The sequence below is a fragment of the Pipistrellus kuhlii genome, unplaced genomic scaffold (assembly GCF_014108245.1).
Source record: "Pipistrellus kuhlii isolate mPipKuh1 unplaced genomic scaffold, mPipKuh1.p scaffold_m20_p_11, whole genome shotgun sequence".
Taxonomy (NCBI): domain Eukaryota; kingdom Metazoa; phylum Chordata; class Mammalia; order Chiroptera; family Vespertilionidae; genus Pipistrellus; species Pipistrellus kuhlii.
The window spans coordinates 32394763-32421745 of NW_023425416.1; the positions used below are offsets into that span (position 1 = coordinate 32394763).

The window sequence follows — 26983 nt, forward strand, 5'->3', positions numbered from 1 at the left end:
ATATCTGAGTTATATCTTTCCCAACTGGCACAAAAAAATACATGTTTCTTTTTAGTTGGTAAGAAAAACTAACCTCTCTATTCGGAACTTCTTTTAAACTTACTAATATTCACATATCACATCTGTCAGTTTTATACAAGTCACTCCTAACCAGATGCTACATCCATCATTCCTAACAATTCACCTCAATATATTACTTTTCTCATCTCACCCGGTAGAACTAATCATTCCTACTTAATGCTTCTATAAATCCTTCCATTTTCTCTATTTTTCAGTCTATTTTTTATTTCTACTCTTCTGCACATTTTTCTGTTTACTTATATAATGGATACATCTAACAGAAATTAGATCCCTCTTATCTTTATGACTATCGTATGCTATCTTAAGTTTCCCATTATTATTGGGTATACATACCATTATTACATTGGTATTAACTCTATTATCTGCAAGTCTCATGATTATTAGTAGAATGTTAGAATTTAGAATGCCTCAAAGTTCTCCACATTTTCTAGAATGATTCCATTTTTCAAACTCCCATTACTACCACATAAAAGTGGATAAATAAGGAAAAGAGCAAGAAACTGATGCATTTGAAACTACTAACAAGTATATACGGTTGACCAAAAATAGCAAATAAACAAAAAAGTAAAATGCATCTAGATCTTGGAAAAATCAGACATGTGCACGTGCGACACACAAACACTCACACAGGGCAGAGAGTGAAGAAAGAAATGCACAAGCAAATGTAGTAAGTGGAAAATGAACAATCCGGACAGTGTGTCACTGAAAATGCAGAAGGTAAAGCTACAGGCATAGATAATCAAACAAGGATCTTCAATGGAGACCAAATTCATACAGTTCTAAAACAGTTCTCAATCATGGAAGATATTGCTCCCCATGCCCCCAAAAAAGGATGTGTAGCAATGTCTGGTGTTGCAAATGGAAAATACTATTGTATTTGCATCTAGTGGGTAGAGGACAAGGATGCTGCTAACATCCTACAATGCATAGGACAGCCTCCCAACAAAAATGAATTACTCAGCTCAAAATGTCAATGGTGCTAGAAAGGAACTGTTGGGAGTCCACAAAAGAGGCAACACTTAAACCAGGATGAAATGGCATGAGTGAAAGAATGGTGGCTACAATATAAGTGTAATAAATCATAACAGGGTTAGTGAAAGAATAGCAGGAAATACGGCTAATAAAGATAACTGGGTGCATAGTGTGATGGGTTTACACTAGACATCGGATAGAACAAAGAGAGAAAGAAAAATAGTTTGTTACAATAACAAATATAACAGAACTGAGGCACAAAATAACAACATATTTGCTAAAACTGACTGTACAGATATGTAGATGGAAACACTGATTTCCAGAAGTTAGATACAATTTTTAAATTTTACTGTTAGATACAATTTTTAAATTTTTGTGGGAAAAATCTGCTTTAATGAATTGCTTAGATAACAAGAAAGTACAGTCTCCTCATAAGCTATTAAAAAAACAAAGTAGAACAAGCAAACCCAGAAACCAAATTTTGTCCTGAGAGTATGTGCCTAACACCGGCAGAACTGGGCTTACCTTTTGATGGCTACACAAGACTCAGGAAATAGACTCTAAAAAGTCTACCAAAAGGAAACACACCTACATCACATTAACAGTGAAAAAGTGCCAAAAACATCTTTTTCCTATTACCTGTTTATAATCATACTTACCCCTCATCCCCACCACTCCTAACCCCTCGCATACTCTAATCTTGTGATCCATCTTTACGATTTTGTGTTTTCAGGAATGTTTCATCAATTATTTTGACACTTAATCACAAAGGGAAACACCATCACAAAGGTTCTTATATTAAATTTACACTATTTATATAATCCAATAAATCTCCTATGAATATGTCATTTAAAGTGCTCTTAAACTGTTAGTGCCACAGGTATCTGTGGAAAGCATAAGCAAACTCTTTGTGAAATAAAATAATTTCAATCCAGACCTCAAAATGTCCAACAACTTTCAAAAAAAACTCATCTAAAAAGGAAAAACAAAGTCAGGATATCATATACAATGAATGACAGCCAATACAAACATGAGACAAATTAGACTGCAGATTCCTCAATTATTGGAAAGATTGTACAATAAGGATGTTTTGAGCAATAGAAACGCTTAAAATATACATACATGTATGAATTAAATAAAACTTCAAAAAATAAAAAACACTGGTAAAATGTTCAATTCAGTGTAAAAGTTAAACTGTAGAATCAATATAAAGAATTAGTAGATGGAAAGAAAGACACTTAAAATTTATCCAAAATGCAGTTAAGAGAGACAAAGAAAACGTAAAAGCAGTTAGCAGATACAAAAAAAATAGAATGAGGAGGTCTAACAAAATACTGCTGAAACTATCTGAAATGAAGAACTTTTTTTTTAAATTGTCAATCCACTGCAGAAAAAAAATCTGTAAAATGTATAAAAGTGAATTTCTTTTTTTATAAACCATGTCCTTAGATATCATGGTAATAATATAAAGTTGCTACAAAAGGTTTCTAAATGCTTGCTTTGAATTTCTGTCCTTAACTCATTACAGACCAATAAAGTCAGTTTGCAGATCAGCACTAATCTTTGACTAGCAATGATCTAAAATACAAATAGATCAGCATTAGAAAAGAATGTTTAAAAGACTGTATAGGTAATATTTGAATAGATAATAGCTGAAAAATTTCCTAACTAATAGAAGGTACAGATAGACAGTCTAACAAGCAAGAAAACATCCACAACGATTGCAACACAATCCCAGATCAGCATTTTCTGTCATTTTAGAACTTGAACTGGATGTACTGTAAATAAATAACATACAGCCAAGTGGACTTAGTATAGAAAGTTAGTAGAGAAGCTTCAAGAGCTAATGATTTCCACTCCCAGTGGGTTGGAAACACTGTTCAGACAACCAAAATTGTGTTTGGTTTATTAAATTAGTTATTTTCTAATGTGTAACTTTGTAAATCAAAAAATTACAATTTTGTATTAGTAGAGGCTGAATATATTTTGAGTTATAGTGAAATGAATCAGATTTCAAATTCCATTAACTGTCCTTTCAGTGTGTGGTAAGCTATGTAACACTTCAGCATACTTTACCTAACAACTCTTCTAAGCCAGTGATTTTCAACCTTTTTCATCTCATGGCACACATAAATTACTAAAATTCTGTGGCACGCCAAAAAGTTAAGATGTTTTTTGCCAATCTAAAAAAAAAAAAAAAAAAAAAAGGTATCATTCACACCAGACTGTTGTATGGGCTGATGTCATTTTTTTATTTGACAATCTAAGGGAAAAGAGGCCAGAGCCCCTGACTAAATAGTTAGATATTGCACGTTTTAAAAATCCCCGTGGCACATTGGTTGAAAATAGCTACTCTAAAAGCAGAACAAGTTCTTTTATTTCTAAATGCAGTTCATTTAAAAGACCATGTTCAGATATCTAGCGAAAGTGAAGGTATATTCAAACCTACTTGGCAAAACAAATTATGGCATTACAATAACTTTATGGGATACAGGTTTTACAACAGAACAAATATAAATATGGCTAAAAGCTTGGAAAATGAAAGAGCATGGTGAACAACATCAGAAAATGTACCAAAAAAATATGTAAACTGAATTTAACAATATAAAAAGATATCCAAACTCTAATCCACTATTGCTTCTTAGCATCATATCCCATGCCTATCATATGATGTTGAAAGGACAATCACTAGGCATACATAGCAAATAAACTAGATGAAATGATCATTTAACCTACTTAAAGCAGTGTTGCCAAATTCAAACGATTTACTAATATTTAGAAAGTTTTACTTGCTCATTCAATCTTCATAAGATGCACATGTTGCTACTTCTAAGGATATGGAAAAGGAATCTACATATAGGAGGGGGAAAAACTGGGCTGAGCAATTTAAACTTCCATCAACTAAAAATAAATAACAGCTGAGCAAGGCAAAAATTGACATACATAGGTAACCATGAAGAATCAAAAGTTCAAGCCATTTTTAAAAGCTCAGGGGGTAACATCCTTAAATAAGAGAAATTCTTCTCCAAACTACTCCATAGCTACATTGATTCAAAGTTAATGCCTGAGCAGATAAAAAACACAAAACATCTTAACTTGGTGGCTTAAAATAAAGATGGATATAAGCTGGAAATTTATGGTTAAATTTGAAGTGGGGATGGTGGGGGAGACATTATTTTAGCCAGATAGATAATCTAACTATGAGAACATGAGGCCTTATAATTTAAAATTGGACAGCCCACATCAAGTTTAATTAACCACTCATTCCAATAGGCTTCCTTTTGAGTTTTTACCCAAAGTTATAATCATATTTGTATGTATTCTTCTTAGCTGCTGCAATTGTTCTTTGTGGAGAGAAAAATGCAGGCTTTAAAAAGATGCTTACATATTTATATTTCAAGATCCAAGGGGGAAAAAAGATACTTACATATATACACACATATTCATATATAGAGAAGGTTCCCATAATTGTAACTTTTAACTGGTACTTAGTGATTTCTACTTAAAACATGAAAGTGAATAAACAAGTGTTTAAGTAAGATACCAATAACATTAAAAATTAATGTACCTTTAAAATATATTTTAAGTTAAATCAATCTGCAAAGTTTTCTTATTCCATCCATAATTTAAAAAACCAGAGCCAAAATTCTTTATCATGAGCATTTGAAAATGGCTTAAAATTGCAGAGAGAAAAGTCTAGTAATTCACCTCTGTATTTGTCAAAAGGAGTTGAGTTTACTACATTCTAATAACTAAAATCATTGATATCTGAAGATTAACATCTTAAGTTAAAGAGTCATAAGCTTTCCCACAAAAACACCCCTAATAATGCTCCAGGTACACATACAGATTTAAGTCAGGGAATAGAAAACAAAATTGCTAATAGTAATCATTATTATAATTTTCTTTGGCACTGATAATTATTTTTAAATAATTGTATTAATTTGTCCCACTCCATATGATCTCACTAAAATTCAATCTAAAAACAATGTAGCATGATTATATTAGTTCCTCAAGTAACAGTGCTAAAAAGGGTCTTGCACTACTGCTCACACCAGACCTTCAGGCTTTGTTGGAGGAGCACATATTTTACACCTCAAGGAAAACTAATTTAATTAGTTTCTAGGTTTAATCAGCTATTCTTTTCCATCAACACTGAATACACAAAAATCAACTCTACCTTTACACAAACACACATACAGCACTAGTAAGCTGTTACTTTAAAACTTTTTAACATGTATTTCTTGAATAGTTCATCCTTAACATTTATTACATATTGTATCATAGAAAAATAATTGGTAACCATGTTATAGACAACTCTTTTTCAGCAATTAAGGATTAACTCTAGTACTAAATTGCAAATATTAGCAAGAAAATCAAATGGAGATAGAACAGGCCTTGTTCTCACCTAATTAGGAAAATTATCTAAAAAGGTTATATGACATTTCAAATTCCATATAGTTAAGGAGTTGAGCTATTTATAATTATACATTTGAGCTTAAATTATCTTAAATTAAATTGAATTATTCTGAATTTAAATTATCTTTATGAATTTTATAATTGAGCCATTTTTATAATTTGTATAAAATTAAAAAATTATATCTAATCTAAAATTTAAGAACTGCAGTTTTTTCAATAAAGTCATTCATTTTCAGTCACCTTTTGAAATGGATTGACATCTACATATAAAGAGATATAGGTTATTATTTTTGCATTTAACTTCTCTCTAACAAAGGTAAATAAAAATCATTAACTAAAGGTTATTTTTTAAGTTTTTAAATGTAAATTAGTGGGTTTTCTAAACTTTGGGATAATTTCTGATAAATGCATTTTGTTTAAAAATTATAGACTTCTACATAAATATAAATGCAATTTTAATTTATTTAATTTGAGATAATTAAATTCAAAGAAATCATAAGTAGTTATATTAACTTTTAATTACACTGTATTGAGACACTTATTTTTATCTCACTAAGAAAAAAATTATAGGTCATACCTATATCTCTACTTTGTTTTACTGTCAATGTATTTTACCAAAAACAGATCGTTGTGTTCTAAAAAGAATCCATTAGCTATAATACTATATCGATTTTCTCTTTTCAAGAACATTTATAAAAATTTTCACAGTTAAGTGTAACTTATTTAGAAATGTTAGTTAAAACTTAAAAGTACATTTTACAAGTTAAGTTCCTAGAAGCACTTACATATCTAAATTTCCAAAATAGTTATTGAAAAAATTAAGCTACTATATTCAAAGACTTTTACAACCAACAATGAGAAAACCTATGCAACAAAATGTTTAAGTAGGAGAAATATTTCATTTTTCTGTTGAAGACCTAATTATTCCTATATATTGCAATAGGCATAATCAGGTAGAACCAAATAGACAGTTGTTGTTCTTTATGATGGCTTTCACTTTTGTGAATTTACCACAAATTTAGTGGTCAATGACAGTCAATAGAGCTTCTCCACAACTATACATGTAAACTAAACAAGAAATACATAAAAAACAGTTACACTTCTCTCCATAATAAGCCAAGCTAACCTGCTCAACAGGAAGAATTGAAAACAGAAAGTGCATGCTCTACTAAGAACTATGAAATCTGAATGGTGATGAAGCTGTAAATAGAATTCACAGGTGAGCTGTTTTTTCAGAAATTTTACAACTATAAAAGAAATAAATATTAGTTTATCACTAGACCTGTCCAACAAGTAATGCTAAAAGGAGTCCTTAAGTCTAAATGAAAACAAAACAAAACAAAACAAAAAAAAACTACAAAGAAACTCAAAGCCACATGAAGAACTAAAGATCTCCAGTGAAGATAAATTCATAGAAAACATAAAGGCCACTATTATATTTTTGATTTAATATCTGGCCCCAATTGGGACTGGGTAAGACATCACTGATTGGCCCCAATCGCCAGACAGGCCAAGAGACCCCTACCATGCACAAATTTGTGCACCAGGCCTCTAGTCTATAATAATAAGAGCATAATATGATCATTAGACCAGACAGCCAAACGACCTTCCAGACATCCTTCAGATGAAGCTGCTGCAGCGAGGGCTGAGGCAGAGGTGGTTAGGGGTGATCAGGCAGGCAGACAAGCAATTAAGGACGATGAAGCAGGCAAGCAAGCAGTTAGGGCTGATCAGGCAGGCAGACAGGCAAGTGGTTAAAGGTGATCAGGTAGGCAGGCAGAGTGGTTAGGAGCTATTAGACAAATAGGCGAATGGTTAGGGGCGATCAGGCAGGCAGCCAAAGGCAGTTAAGGGCGATTAGAGTGGTTAGGGGCAATCAGGCAGGCAGGCAGGCAGAGGCAATTAGGGGTGATCAGGCAGGCAGGCAAGCAAGTGAATGGTTAGGACCCAGTAGTCCAGGATTGCGACAGGATGTCCAACTGCCGGTTTAGGCCTGATCCCGGCAGTTGGACATCCCCTGAGGGGTCCTGGATTGCAAGAGGGTGCAGGCTGGGCTGAGGGACCCCCCTTACCTTAACCTCCTGTGCACAAATTTTGAGCACCAGGCCTCTAGTCCTACATAATAAAAGCCTAATATGCTAAGTGTCCAGTCATCCAGTTGGCCATTCAATCAAAGCGTAATATGCTATGATATATGCTAAGGTCACTCAACTGCTTGCTATGGCATGCACTGACCACCAGGGGGGCAATGCTCCAACTGTCAGGTTAGCTTGCTGCTGGAGTCCAACTGATCAGGACTGAGCAAGATAGGCCAGAAATGCCCTGGAGCCCTCCTACAGACCCTCCCCAACTGGCCAACCTCCCATGTCCTTCCCCGGCCCCGATAGTGCACCGGTGAGTCCCTCAGCCTGGCCTGTGCCCTCTCGCAATCTGAGACCTATCAGGGGATGTTGGAGAACCGGTTTTGACTTGATGGCAGAACAACCAGTCGCTATGACACACACTGACCACCAGGGGGCAGATGCTCAACCCAGGAGCTGCCCCCTGGTGGTCAGTGCGCTCCCACAAGGGGAGCACCACTCAGCCAGAAGTTGGGCTCATAGCTGGCAAGCATAGCAGTGGTGGTGGGAGCCTCTCCCACCACTGGAAAGAGGACCCCAGGCCCGCCAGACTGCAAGAGGGTGCAGTCCAGGCTAAAGAACCCCACCCCCCTGAGTGCATGAATTTCGTACACAGGGCCTCTAGTACTAGTACTAGTAACTCTGGTATCTAGCCCTCACTACCACCTACTCCACCCCCCACATTCAGTCAGTCACCAATTTCTGTCAGTTCTACCTCCCTCCATAACATCTTTCCTTCTTTTCCTTTCAGCTAAAAAAGTCATTAATTCAAATCATCACAATTTCCCTTCCTTCAATCTCTCTTCTAGCATTATATTCCCAAATAGGGTCAAGAAATTCAATGTAACATGTACCATACTTCCCCTTCTCAAAACCCCTCAGTACATTCCCACCTTCTACAGAATAAAATTCCACCTCTCCACAGCTTTGTCTTCAAAATCTTCTATGAAGTGGATTCAACCCACCTACCTAATGTCACTTCTTATGTTATTCTTGAGCCCTAAATGACAACCTCCCAAAGACACTTATCATTCCTTTAGCACACCAAGGCTTTCTCACCCAAGTGCTTTTTCTTAGCACTTTCTCCACTTAACTAAATTCCTCATCCTCAGAGAGCTATGCTCCTTTATTATTCTCTCAAAATAAAATTTTCCTCATGTCTAAGATGCCATCAAATTGTAAGACATGTGGCAATTTTAGAAACATTGAAATGAGTAAAAAATATATGCCTTGGAGTAAAATACAATAAATATCTTCTTCCTCTACATTCCCTCAATATAATATTTGTGTCTCTCTTTAACTTATTTCTTAGGCCTTAGATTATGACTTAATGCCTGTAGATCAGAGGCTCCTTAAGGACAAAAACTCTGTCTTGCTTATTTATGATATTGTAGAAATTCCACTGGAGTGTGAGTAAGACAACCCAGATGAGATTTTGTAAAGAAAGAAATAAAATAGCACTAATAATAACACCAATCTCACATTTATAATCAGAATAAATTAGAAATATACATTAAAATCAATGTGTAAAGTGAATCTTATTCAAATGCAGGATTTTGGTATTTTAAAAGATATATTTACTAAAATTAAATGTCACACTGCAAATCTGTCACTCTTCAATATCAGAAACTACATTAATGAATACAGAAAATTTTTCTCAAGGAAATTTCTACAGGAAATTACTGCACCCCATAACATTTCAGGAACATAGTCAGTGGATAGAAGAGCAAAGCACCCTTCCAGCACTCAGTGCACACTACATGATAACTGCCGATTCCCATGCCTGCTTCTGGAAAGCAAGGCCTGTGCCCCTAGAACAGGGATTCTCAAAGAACAAGTAACAATATAGAGGGAGGCATGTGTAACATGAAAACAAAATACCATCAAAGTGTGACATAGATAGGAGGCACTTGATGAAATGGATAGGAGGCACTTGATGAAATGAATGACTCTAAAACATAAAGAGGCCTTTGGAAGTCTATGTCTACCCTCTACTGCCTGGACTAGTCTAATATCCTCTTAATAGGTCTCCTACCTCTAGACAGCACCCTCATCTTCCACATTTATGGAAAAGCACAGCCAAAACAAAAGTAATCAGGCCACTCCACTACACCTTCAATAACTGCCTATAAGTTTGGCTTCTTCCTGGGTCCCAGCCCCATTTTATGAGCCAAACTTGATGCTCCAGCAATAGTGATTGAAATTTCTTATACATGCTTTAAGCTATTTTAGATTTTTAAACCTTTGCTCAAGCTTTTCCTTCCAGGATTGCCCCTTCCACCTCTATCAATCTTTTAAAGCTCAGCTCATATTTTCCAACTCCTGAAAATATTCCATCAACTACAAGACTAGGTAAATAATGCTCCTTTCTTGAGTTCCTACAAAAACATGTCCCCATCTCTAACTTATCACACATTCTATTAAAATTTTAAAATTGAGAGTCCTTTTAAAAATAATAATAAAGTCTTCTAGTAGACTGTACCTCAAATCCAAAAAAACAAGTGTTTTCAGCTTTGTAGTCATTTACCTAATATAGTGTCACTCAGTAAATGTTTGAACTGAACTGAGATGCGCATCTTAATACTGGTTTTTAAGGAATCATTCCATTGTGCAAAAAGAAGAACCAAGAGGGTTTTTTTGTTTGTTTGTTTTGGGGTATTTCAAGCGAAGTCTTCTTTCAGGCTAATGCTACACAAGTGCACAGGTATTAATACTAGAGACCCAGAGCACGAAATTCATGCATAGGAAGGATGAATCAGGGCCATTTGGGGCCTTCTTTCCTCCAGCTTCCGGCTGCCAGCCAGGGCCTTCCTTTATTCTGTGCCACCATTCCACCCCCTTATGGTCAGTGCACATCACAGTGAGTGGATGAACTCCCAGTCAGTCAAACTCCTGAGGGGACAATTTGCATATTAGCCTTTTATTATATAGTATTACATATTAGCAACATAGTTGTTGAGCTAGTTGACTAAATGCTTTCAAATCCATTCCCTGGGCTTATCCTGTGCTGCTCTTATCATAGGCAACTGCAATTTCCAAGCAACCTTGCCCTCTGGTGTCCAGGAAGATCTGGTTGGTGGGGAGGAACTCAGGGGTGATAGAAGGCAGAAGAGGGAGAAGCCCGACTATTTCTCTTAACTCTCCCTACTTCCTCACACATCTTTAGGAGAAACTTTATAACTATTTCCCTCCAGGAGTCCTGGCCTCTGATGTCCCATATCCCACCACAAAGCTTCTACTATAGCTCTAGCTCCCATCCCACTCTCAGCCCAGGCTTTCGTACTCTGGTAATACCACCTTTTCTCATCTTCCCCCAGCCCAAATGGTATCATCTACATTAATAAAAAAGAAACATGCAAATTAACCATCATTCTGATACGCCCACTAGTCAATCAGAGTGAGTATGCAAATTAACCCAATAAAGATGGTGGTTAATTTGCATACACAGGCATGGAGTGAAGACTGAAGACAGTGTACAAGGAAGGAGGAGGGAAGTGGAAATCGGGGTGAGGGCAGCAGCAGCAGGAGAAAATGCAAGCAAAGGCTGTGGCAAAAGCGCGGGGAGATAGCAAAAGCACCAGGAGGGAAGCCTGCCTCAGTGGAGGCAAAATTGCGTGGGGAGGTGGCAGCGGCAGGACAGGCCACAGGAAGCCCTATTCTTGCGGGAACCTTCCTGCAACAGGCTTCTAGTTATTAATATTTTGTTTGTCTCATAGTCCAGTTTGCTTCTCAGCAATTACCTGTGCAACCAGTTCCTGGATTAACTTTCCTCTGATACAAGTCCTACTGTGGTTACTGTCTTCTGGATAGATCCAAACTGATTCTGATTTTCACTGTCATTTTAAATAGAATGAATTAGACACACCTTAGTATACTATACTATAAAAACTTTTAATCTTGGAGAAAGCTTATTACACACAAAAAATATTGTTCTGAATACAGATAAAGGGGGAAGGGGGAGGGGGGGAGAAGACCGTGCATTGCATTTGTAAAACTAAAGAATATAACGTTTTATTCAAACCAAAGTGTTCCTCACTGCAATGAAGTCTTTCCTCAGCTATAATGTTTGCCTGAATTAAGTCAATCACTTATAATAAAAATGTCACTTTTTAAAAACTTATTTAGTAGAGGGGAAAATTGGAAGGATTATGGGAGTTGGAGTCACTGTAGGCCAAGACATCTGTTCAAAGGGGGAAAAAAATGTTTAAGACCTCCTGTCACTGACTTATTCAAATCCACAAAATTCAGTCCTTTTTCAAAACAAATCCAACTACACTATTCAGATTAAAATATACCTTTAAGCATTGATATTATTTCATAAATTTTTAAAAGGTCATAAAATGTTAAAGTTGAAAAGAATTACTTTAAACATAAGAAATATGGGCACAATTTATAAACAGTTCAGTGTTAAACAGGAACTTCTCTACTCCCCTTTCCTGTAATCATTACATGAAATTCCTTAAATAAATTAGTCTAATGAAATAATTCAGCAATCACTCACCATCCATAAAATATTTCAGAAATTGAAACATTCCGGAGCAGAAAAAATATCTATTATTTGTTTTTAATTTTTGAGTAAACAGTATTTCTTAGCCACTGAATTAGTTGTTTATATATTTATATATTTATATATAGTTGTTTATATATATATATATATATATATATATATATATATATATATATATATATATATTTGTATTGACTTCAGAGCAGGGGAGGAGGAGAGGAATAGAAACATCAATGAACATCAATGATGAAAGAGAATCATTGATCAGTTGCCTCCTGCATGCATGCCCCACAATGGGGATGAAGGCTGCAAACCTCGCATATGCCCTGACTGGGAATAGAACTGCCTCCTGGTTCATAGGTCAAAGCTCAACCACTGAACCACACCAGTCAGGCTAGTTGTTCTTGATCACAGAAAAATACTATTAAACAATGACTCCCAAACTAAAGCAAAAGATCAATTTAAGATTACAGACTTGAAAGATTGAGATATGTAAAGAAAGAGGGGCCTGAGGTTAGTAAGGACAAGCATTTCCTGAGCAACTACACTACTAGTCAGTTTATGTAAATTACCTCAATTTACTTAAAACCTCACAGTAAGGAAATGGAAACCCAAAAAGGTTACATAGTTTTTCCAAGCAACCAACCTAACTAGCATACAGTAGAAGTAAAATTTGGGTTCAGTTTTGTCTGGTTCTTTCTTGCTATCTCTGAAACATTGTTCCTGTGAGTGATTTTAAGCTAAAGATGAATCAGAGAATTACTTTAAAGAAATACAAAGGTTAAGCCGAAACCGGTTTGGCTCAGTGGTAGAGCGTTGGTCTGTGGTCTGAAAGGTCCCGGGGTTCGATTCTGGTCAAGGGCATGTACGTTGGATGCGGGCACATCCCTGGTAGGGGGTGTGTAAGAGGCAGCTGGTAGATGTTTCTCTCTCATCGACGTTTCTAGCTCTCTATTTCTCTCCCTTTCTCTCTGTAAAAAATCAATAAAATATATATTTAAAAAAAATACAAAGGTTAAAAGGAAAAGACAATCTTTAGCCAGTATTTTAAATAGTAACTATTATCCAACACACACATTTTAGCATAAATATTTGTGTAAATATAAAGAGAATTTCACTTAGTACCTATTTTGTCAACCTCTGCAAATAAACCAATTACAAGGACCTATCTCAAAAGCTTGTAAATAATTACCAATTAATAAACATTTCTCACTGATTCAAAGCTCTGAACTGAGATTAGCATCTCCAAGCCACATCCAACCTACTCCCCTCACTTTGTACATGACTTATTATCATATGCTGATAGAATACCCCTATCAGATCTTGTTGATTAATTATTCCACCTAGTTGTCTGATTAATATCTGAAAACTCAGGGAAAAGTAAGTTATTATCCTAGCCCCTTTGTGCAAATTTAACATTTGTTTTCTACCTGCTAGGTGGTCAACAATATCCTCTATACTAATCCTTTTTTAAAAAAGCCTGGTCCACTGAAGTAATACACTTTACATCACAACTCGGTAAATGCATTCATATAATAAGAAAAAAACTAGGTTGCTTTTGTTTTAACATTATTAGGGTTTTTAATACTGTAATAGGATGTGAAGATACGATTGTATCTAAAAATCTTTGGTTCTGCAAAAAAGTCAAACTTGACCATGGAAGAAACTTATCAATAAACCCTAATGAACAGACTATAATAGTAATTTCTATTCCTATAAGGAATGACTTTGATTCACCTGGAGTTTGATATCATGAAATAACACAAAATATTAAAAAATGAAAGATAAAAAGAAAAACAGACTCATTCCAATTTAACCTACAATTTTTTCCGATAGTACAACCGCTAGTTAAAAAGTAATTACCAGCCTGTGAAATATAAACCAAAGCTCAAAATATAAAATACAAAGTCAAACGTAATCAAGAAGAAAAAAAAAGTCTATGTGTTTTTTTTTACTAAGGCAAATATATCAACTTAGAAAGTATAATCTTAACGTTCTTTAAAGTTTATGATTATAAGGGATTAATTCCAAGTTCAAAAGCAATACGGTATAGATACCAACATCATATGACCTAACTGCACAAAAATTGCTACAACTCAATTTCTGTATACAGAAATGTCTGAAATAAATTAATAAAATTATAACAAGACCAGTAGTCCTGCGCACGAACCTGTGCACAAGTAGCTCTCTTTGGGGTTTGGGGCCTGGCTGCTCTGTGCCCACAGCCCAGAGGCCATCCGTGGCCAGGCGTGGAATGCTTTCCTCGTCACCACAGCGACGAAGAAAGCATTCCACCAGGCCGCTCATGCTACTCATGCTGCCTGCTCTCAGTGGCTGCCCCTTTTGAGACTGGGGGACTCTGGTGGGGCTGAGAGGACTGGGCACCACCATCTTGTGGCTATGGGAGCCATCATCTTTGTGACAGAGTGATGATTAATTTGCATATTACCCTTTTATTAGATAGGATGCTTAATAGGAAGCATTTGTGCATGTATGTATTTAGACAAAGTTGTGTCACTATTTTTTACTCAAATTATGGTTAAAGTATTTGATCGGAAATCAAGGAACTTCTTGAAAGATTTGAAATGTCTGATTTGTTTTCAGTAATTGTCTCTATACCTTGAATAAATTCAAAAGCTACAAATACAACATATTATTGTAACTAACATTCTAAAAAATGATGTCAAGCCTTGCCTGGATGGCTCAGTTGTTTGGAGTGTGGTCGGTCCCATGCAGCAAAAGGTTGCAGGTTCAATTCCAGTCAGGGCACATTCCTAGGTTGTCATTTTGATCCCTGGTCAGGGAGTGTATGGGAAGCAACCAATAGATGTTTCTCTCTCACACTGCTGCCTCTCTTTCTCTCCCTTCCTCTTTCTAAAACCAATTAAAAAGACTTTAAAAATAATAAAATAAATAAATGAAAAATTACTGAATTGTCTTCATTATATAACTAGAAGCCGGATGCACTTGACCCCGGCCCTCTGCCCACCACAGCCACCACTGTGGCTGGGGGCCTCTGCCACCTCTGCCACGGCCCCTGCCCACTGCAGCTTTGTCTGGAAGGAAGGACGTCTGAAAGGAGTTCGGATCTAATTATCATATTACACTTTTATCATTATAGACTTTTTAATTTTGCTATGATAATAAGTAGTGTGGTTTAAAAAATGCAATCAGCTAACATATTCCACATATTTATCACTATTAAATGAGGTAAATGTCTGAATATTAAATAAAGAATAACAACCTAGAAAATAATTTGTAAGGTGTACGAGTAATTCCACTTCATAAAAGATTCTAATCCATGTCTTGACTACAAATAATAAAAAGCAGAGGAAAGAAAATCTAGGTCTAAATATTTTACAGATATTAGTATCTTTGATTCAAATAGCAATAGAGTGCTCTGATAGCTCTTAAATTATTGGACACCCACAAATATATTTAACATCTGAAAACAAAAGAATAAAGTTTTAAGTTCATATTTCATAACCATTTTCTGAATTAAATTCCTAAAGTATTCAGGTGTACAATATTAACTGTCATCATAAACTTTAATTTCAGGAGATAAGAAATTGTGTGTGTGTGTGTGTGTGTGTGTGTGTGTGTGTGGTGTTGGTGGAGGTGGTGGTGACTGGCAATCTTTTTAACTTTCTAAAGAATGCGAAGCTATGTAACCTATACGCAGAACACACAGATGACCTAATGCAAAATTAACCACCAAGTCAACAAGTCACATCCTGACAATTTCTTAACTTCAAAAAAGTTTATCATTACTATAAGTATCTATAACTCTTCAACATTAAAAGTAACAATTTCAAATTCCTGCCCAGATTCAATTCATTTTTCTGTGTTACTCAGAAATCCATTCACAGCCACAGACTGTACTCACTGCTTTTTACAATCATTACTCTATTTCCCATAACACCTGGTAAAGTAGTCTTATTCCTATTTTACAGATGAGAAAACTAAGAATCAGAAAGGACAAGTCACATGACCAGACTGAATTACTAAATGATAGAGCCAGACTTTAACCCAGGTCCATCTAACCAATTTTAAGATCTGTTTGCTCTTATATCATTCTAGACTACCATTAATGGGTTAAAAAAAAAAGATTCCCCCCACTATTTTCCCACCAGAAATTTGTATTGGGGACTAGGGGATGAGAATAAAGTCATTTCCAGCAGTTATTTTTGCAAATACCAAGACACAATTTTCTCCACATTCTTCTTGGCTTGACTTATAATATTTCAAATACAAATATTAAAAATTACATCACTGACAGAGCAAGACTTAAAGGTATGCATTAATCACCATAAAAGATGGCCTACAACATTGAAGATTCTAAACAAAGATATAAAACTTGGACTAATAGATTAGTACAAGTATTATCCAACAGTATCTCTGTTTACTAAGTATAAATACACAATTTTCTAAGAATAAAATTATGTGAAGCTAGGATTTGCTTTGTTATATTAATTAGAATCCTTCATTCTAAATACTAGAACAAATCAAAAAGTATATCAACCTATATATTTACAATCAAAGAATAATATTTTACAATTCTGCCTGAATTGTCTTTATTTCAGCATTAATCTTGAAATGTATTTTCACTGGGTAGAGAATATTAAGCTGGCCACTTTTTCCCTAGCACAGTGAGATTATAAAACCACTGTTTTCTGGCATCCATTTCTGTTCCTAGAGCAGTCAGCTATCAGTGTAACTGCAATGTTTAGGTAATCTGTCTTTTGTCCTCTGCCAATTTTTAAGATATTCTTCTTTTAAGATATGCTGGTGTTCTCCATGTTACTATGATGTGAATTTCCTTTTAAATATTCTGCTTGTGGTTCTCTGAATTTCTTAAATTCGTGAACTGTTCTTTTTCATCTCTTCAAACATTGCCTCCTTTCTTATTATTTCTCACTTCTACAATTAGAAAACTGATGAAATACTCTCAGGCTTTCTCATTTCATATATATATATATATATATATATATATATATATATATATATATATATATTAATGTCTTTCTTTGTACACATTTCCTTGTCTTTTTGTGCTACATTCTGGATAATGTTTTCTTTCCTAAGTCCAGTTAATTAATTCTCTTTAGCTGTATTTTATCTACCATTAACTATAACCACTAAGTTTTTCATTTTGGTTATTGTATTTTTTAATTCTAGTTTTATTCATGTCTTTTTCAAATCTGTTTAGCTTTCTATTCTCTGCAATTATTTTTCATCTTTTTATAACCATAAAAAACAGTTGTTTTATACCAGTAATCTTTGTCTGATAATTCCAAAATTTGAAGTTATAGCAGTGGTCAGCAAACCCAGTCAACAGAGCAGCAGCAAACCACAGTTTGCTTTAGGGGTCTATGTCCATCTATGTTTCTGCTGCTTCTTACTACTCATGGTATCTTGTTACCTCAGATGCTTGTTTATATTTTACTGTGAACTAATTCTTTGGAAGATTATTTGTGGGAATTCCTAGGACATAAAATATAAATATATCCTACTTTCATTTGCTTCTGCCAGGGACCTAAAACCATTTTAAACTCACAACTTGAGGTTTTTTTGTTTGTTTGTTTGTCTTTTGTCTAACAGGTAAACACTAAATTTGAGCCACAGGTCAAGAGGGAAAGCCTGCTTAGGAATAGATATTTTTTTCATGTCCAAAGCAAGAGCACAGGAAGGGTTTTTAATCTTGGTTTGCCATACTCTATGGGCATTGCTCTTGGGAGTCCAAATTTCATAGGGAAGGTATTTCCTATTAGACTCAATTCCTTAGGCCTTTTTGGGCTTTAATTTCTACATTCTGTGCCTTGTGAGGTTTTCAAAACAAAAGCAAAGTTCCCTAAAATGTGACAAATATCCTCAGAAGAAAGCAGTATTAATATTCTGCTTACTTATCTGAATTCCTGTTTTCATGTAGATTTTGGCTTGGTGATTTCTTACTATCACATTAGCTCTTAAGGAGAAAAAAAAATTATTTTAGCATTTCTTATTCTTTTCAGGTAATTGTTTTGTCCATATAACCTTACCTGAACATATCCTTCGGTTTTCAATATTAAAAGGTTTCTTTCACTTTTTGCAAAAGTCTAACACTGACAGCAATTTGCCTTTATTCAACATGATTCACTGTTAAAGATAGAATTTTTCCAAATCCCAAAACAGATCAATTTCATCTCTTATATAAAAGGCCTGTGGCCATCACACCATAACGCCTTCTCAAACAGATGAGCAGCAGCTCTCACAGCAGGCGGGCAAGGTAGCAAGCTACTAGCGATGGAGAGCTACATGTGGATGAGAGTTGGGCAGTGAACTACAAGCAGTGATAGGCAGTGTGGCCAGCTGAGGCAGTAGAAGCCAGCTACTAGCTTATGATTTAGTGCGCTAGGCCTCTAGTTGTGTTATGAGGCTATTAAGAGATGAGTAAGACTCTGAAATTAATTCCCAAAAACACACCCTGTATTATTGCTATGGAATTTCTTGGCCTGTGATTGTTTTACTCCACTTGCAATATGTATGTATACAAAATCTGTATTTCAAACTACTGGAAGATTGGCCAGAGTGGTAAAACACCAAGACAAATAGAGAACTGAGTTTAATCTTGTTTTTGTCAAGAAACAAAATTATAAAGAGGTTCATAAAAATTGAACAATTCTTCATAATATTTTTAAATGTATAAGCAGAATTTAAAAATAAAATTAGGAATATTGGCTATATATGATAGGCAAAGAGCGCTTGAGAAATCAATAAGGAAAAAAAAATCATAAACAGTCCCAAAAATTCAGATTTCAGTACTTTAAAATAAAATCACAGAGTATAGAAGAGGCAGAAGAAGGAGATACAAGACTGGGACACAAGTGATGGGAAACATTAAAGGTTCAAAGCTATAGAGTAAGAGAATCAGGTGAGAAGTTAAGAAGATCACCTGGCTACAGTGACACCAGTCAGAAAACCTTACAGAAACATTAGTGAGAGACAGAAAATCTGGCAATTCAAGCGATAATGTAACAGAGTAGTAACCAAAAGACAATGGGGTCAAGAGGTAGAATACACAGAGCTCAATGCCTTTAAGTTAAATTTTTTAAAAAGAAGGTAAAACCCTAGCCAGGTGGCTCAGTTGGCTGAAGTGTCCCATACACCAAAAAGTTGTCGGTTTGATTATTGGTTATGGTACATACCTAGATTGTGGGTTCAATCCCCAGGCAGGGCACATACTGTATGCAACAGATCAAAAGATTGGTCGGTCTCTCTCTCTCTCTCTCTCTCTCTCTCTCTCTCTCTCTCTCTCTCTCCTCTCTTCCCCCTCCATCTCTAAAATATATATAAATTTTTTAAATTTCTTTTTTACAAAAATATAGCCTTGGGTAAGGATTTTTTTTTAAAAGTAAGATGTGTCTGCCAGGTTTCTAGCTTGAACAACTAGAGATAGTGGTGTCATCAATGAAATAATAAACTTGGGAGGATAGGTTTTGCAAGAGAAGAGGAACTTTCTGTAAGCCATTCAAAAGTGGAATTACCCAGGAGCCAATCAGATAACAGGTCTGAAGCTCAGGAAGAAATCAAGGTTGGAGATCTAAGATAGGTCTCCAGATCTCTCAGAAGCTTATTCCTATCTTTGTAACACTAAACTCTCACTATCTCCTCTGTAGTCCTCAACCACTCCACAATTTTCTGACAATTTGTCTTTGTAAGATATATTGCTCTCTCATTTTGTTACCATTTCCAAGGCAGTGACTTTATGTTAGAAAGACCCAAGTTTAATCATTGTTTTCCACAGGCTTTGCAAGGTAGGATGCTTAATGGCCACTGGTAAGGGCATTTTGCAGGTAGTTTTAGTGACAAGAAGGAAGGAAATTCAAAGAACTAATCAGGAGCACTTCCCAGACTAGCACAAAGCATCTGTTCTGCTGATCAAAGTAGAAAGCATGGAGGGGAGATATTCTCTGGGGGGGAAAAAACAAGAGGTATACCTGGAAACTATATAGGCAGTCAGAAAATCTTTAGAAGGACAGAGTGTCAGGAAAGATAATCAGAAAGTAGAAAGAGCCCTAGCTGGTTTGGTTCAGTGGATAGAGCATTGGCCTGTGGACTGAAGGGTCCTGGGTTCGATTCCAGCCAAGGGCACATGCCCAGGTTGTGGGTTTGGTCCCTGGTGGGGGTTGTGCAAGAGGCAGCCAATCAATGATTCTTTCTCATCGTTGATGTTTCTATCTCTCCCTTCCTCTCTGAAATCAATAAAAATAAAAATTTTTAAGAGAATGTTGTTTTCTTTTTGTTTTGTTTTTTTAAAAAAAACAAAAAGAAGAAGAAGAAAAGAAAGTAGAAAGAGGGCCAGAGAAAGAAGAGATGACATACCAGACACTTCCTCATCCTATCCTCTGCCAGTCACTGCCTCCTGGTCCATTTTTCACTTCCCAATGGTTTCCGTTACACTCAGTATAACAATTACAAAATTTAATTACACCACCTGATCAGGAAAAGAAAACCATGACACTTGATAATGCAAACAAGTAAACACAGGTCTGATCTCTGTAGTCTATTAGTGTTTATCTTTTCATTTCTGCCAAACCACATAGAAAAATTCTTCAAGCTCTAAGGAGATAAAAATGCAAAAATCTCAGAATAATTGCTTGGGAGGTAGAGATAGACAGCCACAATTATTTTAACTTAAAGTACCAGAGAGCTGTGTCTATTACTGGGAGACTTTTGACAAAGTAGAATCACAAAACTTTTCAGCTTAGAGATTATCTTTAATCAGTTTCAGCTGCTATAACAAACTATCATAGACTTAGTAGCTTTTAAACAACAGAAATGTGTTTCTCACAGTTCTGAGGGCTGAATGCTCTCTCCCAAGTGGCAGACCGCAGACTTCTGGTTGTATCCTCACATACCAAAAAGAGGAAGCAAGTTCTCTGGTGACTGTTATAAGGGAACTAATACCATTCATGAAGGCTCCACCCTAATGACCTCATGCACCCTCAAAACTCTCTCCTTCAGTTAACTCCTGGTTATCTCCCAAAAGTCTCACCTCCTAGTATCATTCTGTGGGAAGGGGAATAGGATCTAAACTTATGAATTTTGGGGGGAAACATTTAGTCCATAACAGAACTCATTTGGTGGAATAACTTCTGAGAGCTGAGTACATCAATTTACAGTGATACCATATTAAAACATATTCTGAGTCAATGAAATTAAGAAAATCATTCCAGCATAGCTACCATAGTGAAAATTAATCATGAAAAAAGTCCTTATATAAAAATGGCTGGCTTCAATGTTATGCTTATCTACCTGGAAAATATAAGAGAATCAACTCAAAGGCTGCTTAATAGATTCAGAAAGTGACTAGTTATAAAATACACACACAAAAATCAGCAGCTCTTTATTCACAAGCAAAAGTCAGGTAGAAATACACTCACAACAATAAACTATAAAATCTTTTTACTTCTGAGACACATATGCCAATATGGGTTTCAGATAAGGGGCTATAAACCATGTCTGGAGAATGCAAAGATTATTTTAAAGAGCAGAGGAGTTGGTTCAGGAACATATAAATTATACAGTCAGAGAAGCTGTGAGAGAAAAAAAAAAGGTTTTCTTATTCTAGGCTTCAAAACACTACACATTTAAACCAAACCTTTCAAACAATGACCAAAAACGTATTTAGCATCTCTACAGCCTTACTTCCTTGATTTGAAAGATCTGAGTTGCCAAACCATACTTAATAATATTTAATTCTCCAAAGAAATAAGAGCATTACTATACCAATTTTGTATTTCATCCACAAAGTACAAACTTTGTTTTATAAGCCCATACAGTCTTATGCCAAAATAACTGTACAATTTCCATTAGGTTCATTTAAATATAGTCAGTCTTGATTATGTGGATATGATCAATCACACTGCAGATTATCCATAGAGCATCCATAGTAGATTAACTACATGCCAGATACTGTATAACTATTTATGTATAGAAAAGCCTAAGTGACCATTACAACCTATGGACTGAACCACCAGTTGACCTGTCACTATGATGCACACTGACCACCAGAGGGCAGATGCTCAAAGCAGGAGCTACCCCCTGGTGGTCAGTGCCCTCCCATAGTGGGAGCACCACTCAGCTGACTGGCAGGTGCTGGAATCTGCCTTTTTTTTTTTTTATAATATATTTTATTGATTTTTTACAGAGAGGAAAGGAGATAGAGCCTGGGTTCATGGCTGGGTTCATGGCTGGCAAGTGCAACTGTGGTGGCACAAGCCTCTCCTGCCTCCATGGCAGCGCTACAGAGCTGCGGTGGTACAGGCAGGTGCAGTGGTGCCAGGATAAGCAGCAGCAGTGCCCGGCCCAGACTTAGGCTCCTCCCAGGCCACCTGCCACTTCATGCATTAATGCATTCCCAGGGGGATGTCGCACAGCTCTGAAACGGGCAGTCTGACATCCCCAGAGGGGTCCCAGATTGCTAGAAGGCGCAGGCCAGGCTGAGGGACCCCACTGGTGAATGAATCTGTGCACCAGGCCTCTAGTTTCACATATGCCTGTTACACATATTATGTATATATGTGTACATATGTATATATATATATATATATATATATATATATATATATATACACACACACACACACACACACACACATATATTCTCATTTAATCCTCAAAACAACTTCCTGTGATAGTTATTATTTATCTTCATTTTAAAAATAGGAGAGTACTGTGAGGCTAAGGAACTGGCCAGCGTGACATTATAACAGACATCACAAAAAATATACTGACTTCCTTCCTAAACTCACTGTTATCCCAGTTAATAGAAAATTAATGCTACTGTAATCAGCCCCACAGGCCCTTCCCACGCCAATACTCTCCTCCCTCCCCCTACCTTTTTCCCCTCCCACAACTCAACTCAGCTACAATCTCTCATTTCTCAAGTTCTAGCACACACACTGCCATTCTAGTGACCTCCCCATATTAAGAGATGTCTTAGGCCCGTGGTCGGCAAACTGTGGCTCTCGAGCCACATGTGGCTCTTTGGCCCTTTGGCAAGGGCATGTACATTGGTTGCGGGCACATCCCCGGTAGGGGGTGTGCAAGAGGCAGCTGGTTGATGTTTCTCTCTCATCGACGTTTCTAACTCTCTATCTCTCTCCTTTCCTCTCTGTAAAAAAATCAATAAAATATATTTTTTTAAAAAAAGGGCAGATTCCAGAGTCAGCCAACCAGAATCCTAGCTGTGTAAACCTGAGCATGTGACTTTTAACCCTCTCTCTGTTACAGTTTCCTTAAAGGTTGTTTATGAGGATTAAATGAGTTCAAGTAGCTACTGAGTGCTTAGAACAGTGCCTGGCACTTAGTAACTACTTCAAAAGTGCTGTCATAAATATTAATTAATAACATAAAAAAATGGTAAAGAAATTATAACTATAAAATTTATGATACTAAAAGTTTTGATGTTATACTTCCATAAAGTTGTTTCAAAGTAAAACAATAATCTATACATATTTGAGGTTATGAGCGACACAAACGTTTCACTTTACGTTTTTTAATTACGTTAGGAAAACATTTGAATCCAGTTAGGATATGCTCAACAGGTGAAGACCCTTAACTCTTTTTTTTTAATTATTATTTAAAAATAATAATAATTTATTTTATTGATTATGGTCTCATATAATTGTCCTTATCCCCCCATTCCCATCCCAAACCCCTCTCTACATATGCCCCCACCCTCCTGTTGTCCATGGCCATTGGCTAGGCCCACGTGCATGCACACAAGGCCTTTGGTTGATCTCTTCCCCTTACCCCTACTTTCCCTCAGAGGTTTGAGAGAGTGATCACTGCTTCTCTTTCTCTGGGTCTGTTTTTGTTCATCAAACCCTTAACTCTTTACAAGTTTGCTTCCAAGGCTCAGGATGGCAATACTCAACTGAGGCTGCTTTTGAATGAGAGAGCACACTCTCAATACTCCCACCAATTAAAGAAACTTTCATCCCACCAGTGCATTCAGAGGCTTATGTTGCTAAAACCCAAACTATCTATAGCTGAGCAATTCCTTCAGCTAGAAATACAGCAAGCTTCCACGGAAAACCCACAGACCAGGTGATAGAGGCTCCAAGCGGCATGCACACCTGGTACCAGCATTCTTCCTGGTGGGGGCAGCTCCCCCAGTTCTGCTGCTATCCCCCGCCCTGGGACCCCGACTTGGGCTGCTCACTCTGCCTAAGGGATCTTCCTAAGAAAAGCCTTCTCAGTTCATCCTATTTGCCCCTTCTCTCAGGTCACCTCTACACCAGGGTGAATTATTAAAAAGGCACTTGTTCACTGATACATCATTTTATTTGTTAGCACACAAGTTATCGACATCCTTGCTACTCAAGAATGGTTCCTTGTCCAGCAGTACCTAGAAGCTTATAAGAAATGCAGAATATCAAGCTGAATCACACATCTACTCAATCAGATTTGGCACCTTCAAACAAGAGTCCCACGGGATTCCTATGCACATTGAAGTTTGAGAAGCACTGATCCAAACGCCTCTACTGTAAAAACTAAAAATGCTCAATTTTACATTTGAATTCAGAGATATATTGTGTAAAATAACCAAGGTGTGGAATTAGAAAAACTCGTGAGAAGTAACCAACATAATTTCTTTACCACTGATTTACACTATTTTCAACAACAATAATGCTTCCTGCTTTGAGTCATTATGTTGTGCAATAGCACAAAACCAATAATATAGAGTTTTATTGAAACTTTATTTTATTGCCCAAAGAGTGCAAAAGTGACCGGGTCTAGAAATTTCAGCTCCGTCAGCCCCCAAACAGTGCACTCTGCATGCTAAAATTTTGGGATTCAGTCCTATTTAAAGTCGACAAATGAGACTTTTTCCAGAAAGCCATTCGAAAAAAACTGTGAATAGATAGATAGATAGATAGATAGATAGATAGATCGATCGATCTTAAAGATGTAAACTTTAGGGCACAGATCAGATTCCCGCAACTAAAACTGTTTAAGACTATCATTGAAAAAGTCACGTGTAGAACCATAAAACCAAAATTGTTTTAGAGGTTGGTGTTCGTTTCTTCCGGGAAAAGTCAGAGGGAGGAGAGATTAACAACTTCCACCCTCGGCAAAGTTTCTCGCATCCAGAAAGGCCTGCACGTGCATGTCCCTACAGGTGAGTAAGCTGAAGTCACACTAAAACAAGGTCACAGTTCTCCCCCTCGAAGGGGAAAGGCTCCCATCTCTTGTAAAAAGGAGCATTTTAAAAAGAAGGCTTGGGTTTGGGGCTGCGGGCCGGCGTCGCGCTTCCGGCCTGCGGAGGAAGCGCGCTGCCCGGGGCCCCGAAAGGAACAGGGAAACGTACAAAGTAGGAAGTGGAGCCCGAGCCCGGCCACCATGCCGCTGCCCTCCCGCTGCAGCTGGCCTGGAAGCCTGCACCCCACTGTCCCTGCAGGGGAAGACAGGCAGGCTGGGGGCGCAGCCCAGGAGCTGGGGGCGCCTCCCCTCCCGCCACCCCTCCTACCCCACGCCGATCTGGGAAGCCTACAAACGGGGGGACTGTTCGAGACACCCCTCCGCGCGCCGGCGGCACCCGCACCCGCAGGTCATCCCGGGAGGCGGAGGGAAGCAGCCACAGCTTGGGGAGGGCAGGGGAGGGGAGGCGGGACTGGTCCTCAGACGCTAAGGGGGACCCGGGGCAGGAGCCTCTGCTTGTGGGAGATGCTCTGGAGGAAGGCGGCGGCGCTCAGCTTTTTTTACGATCATCATCATCATCATCATCATTATCATCATCATCATTTTCGCTTTACCTGTGGCGCAGAAGGGCTCCCCAGCTCCTACTCCCTGAATCCTCCTCCTCCCCTCCTCTTTCTCTCTCTCTCTCTCTCTCCCCCTCCGTCTCCGCCGGGCGGGCGCTCGCGGAGCCGGCCGGCCCGACCAGAAAGGGAACAGGGCTGGAAGGGTGGCGGTGGCGGCGGCGGCGCGACCAGCGGCCACGTGACCACGCTCGCGCCGTAACGGCGGCCGCTTCCTGCCGCGCGCCCTCCCCGCGCTCCACCTCTAATAACCCCGCGGGCCCGCGGCGCTCGTGCGCAGGCGCCCCGCCTGGGCCCGGGGACTGCGCGGGCGCGAGGCGCGCTCCCTCTCGGGGCCCAGTGCGTGTAGGGCCCCAGAGGCTGGAGGGAGAGAGGGAACCAGCGGCGCAGCCTGGTGGAGCCGGCCGGCCGCGAGGGCGCATGCGCAGAGGCTCTTTAAATTTTGTCCTCTTTCTACCACACCAGCACCAGCACCACCAATCGCGCAGCTGGAGCCTGGGAACCTGCCACTGGGACTTAGCTACTCATACTCACCACTGTCCTTTCCTGGTTGCAACTGAGAGGAAGGGGAGATGTCAGCCCCCCTGGGGCCCGCCCACCCTAAGAATTTATATGTCCTTGTATACAAATGGTCTTCCATGAGTTGACTATAGCTGAGCAGACTCCTATTCATACTTCAAGGCCCAGTGTATCTGTCACCTCCTCCGGGAAATGTTCCCTACCCTGTGTGGGGAGAGTATTAGCACTTTGTGCTGACCTACTTGAATATAACCGATAGAGAAGTTATAGATAGATAGATAGATAGATAGATAACAGTTTATTATTATTATTATTATTATTATTATTATTATTATTTACAAACCGCAATCCTAGGCTCGGATTTTATCTTTTCCACATAACCTAGGACAAGTATGTACTTTTAGCCTTGTGGTATCTCACTAAGAGGTGTTGATTAACGGGATACAGGCAATGTCTAAACCCTGTCTTATTGCCCTCCACTTACCCTTTAACCAAAGCAGAAGCACAGGTGGAGTGCTAGTATTTGTTTCCCCAATATGAAAGCCTTTGAAAGGCAG

The 26983-nt window shown here is 37.7% G+C and overlaps 1 protein-coding gene across 4 annotated transcripts in view; it reads right to left on the reverse strand.

Moving 5' to 3' along the window:
- The window catches only part of TBC1D5 (TBC1 domain family member 5), a 368525-nt gene extending 342399 nt beyond the window's left edge, over positions 1–26126 (reverse strand). For 2 of the 4 annotated variants that reach the window (XM_036431571.2, XM_045579315.1), the window contains exons 1-2: positions 25902–26125; positions 11333–11425 (exon numbers count right to left, since the gene is read on the reverse strand). The gene's annotated coding sequence lies outside the window, so the exon portion shown is untranslated. Of the gene's footprint in view, positions 1–11332; positions 11426–25901 lie in introns of all 4 variants that reach the window. The other 2 variants (XM_036431572.2, XM_036431570.2) reach the window with 2 other exon arrangements.
- Positions 26127–26983: the final 857 nt, after the last annotated feature.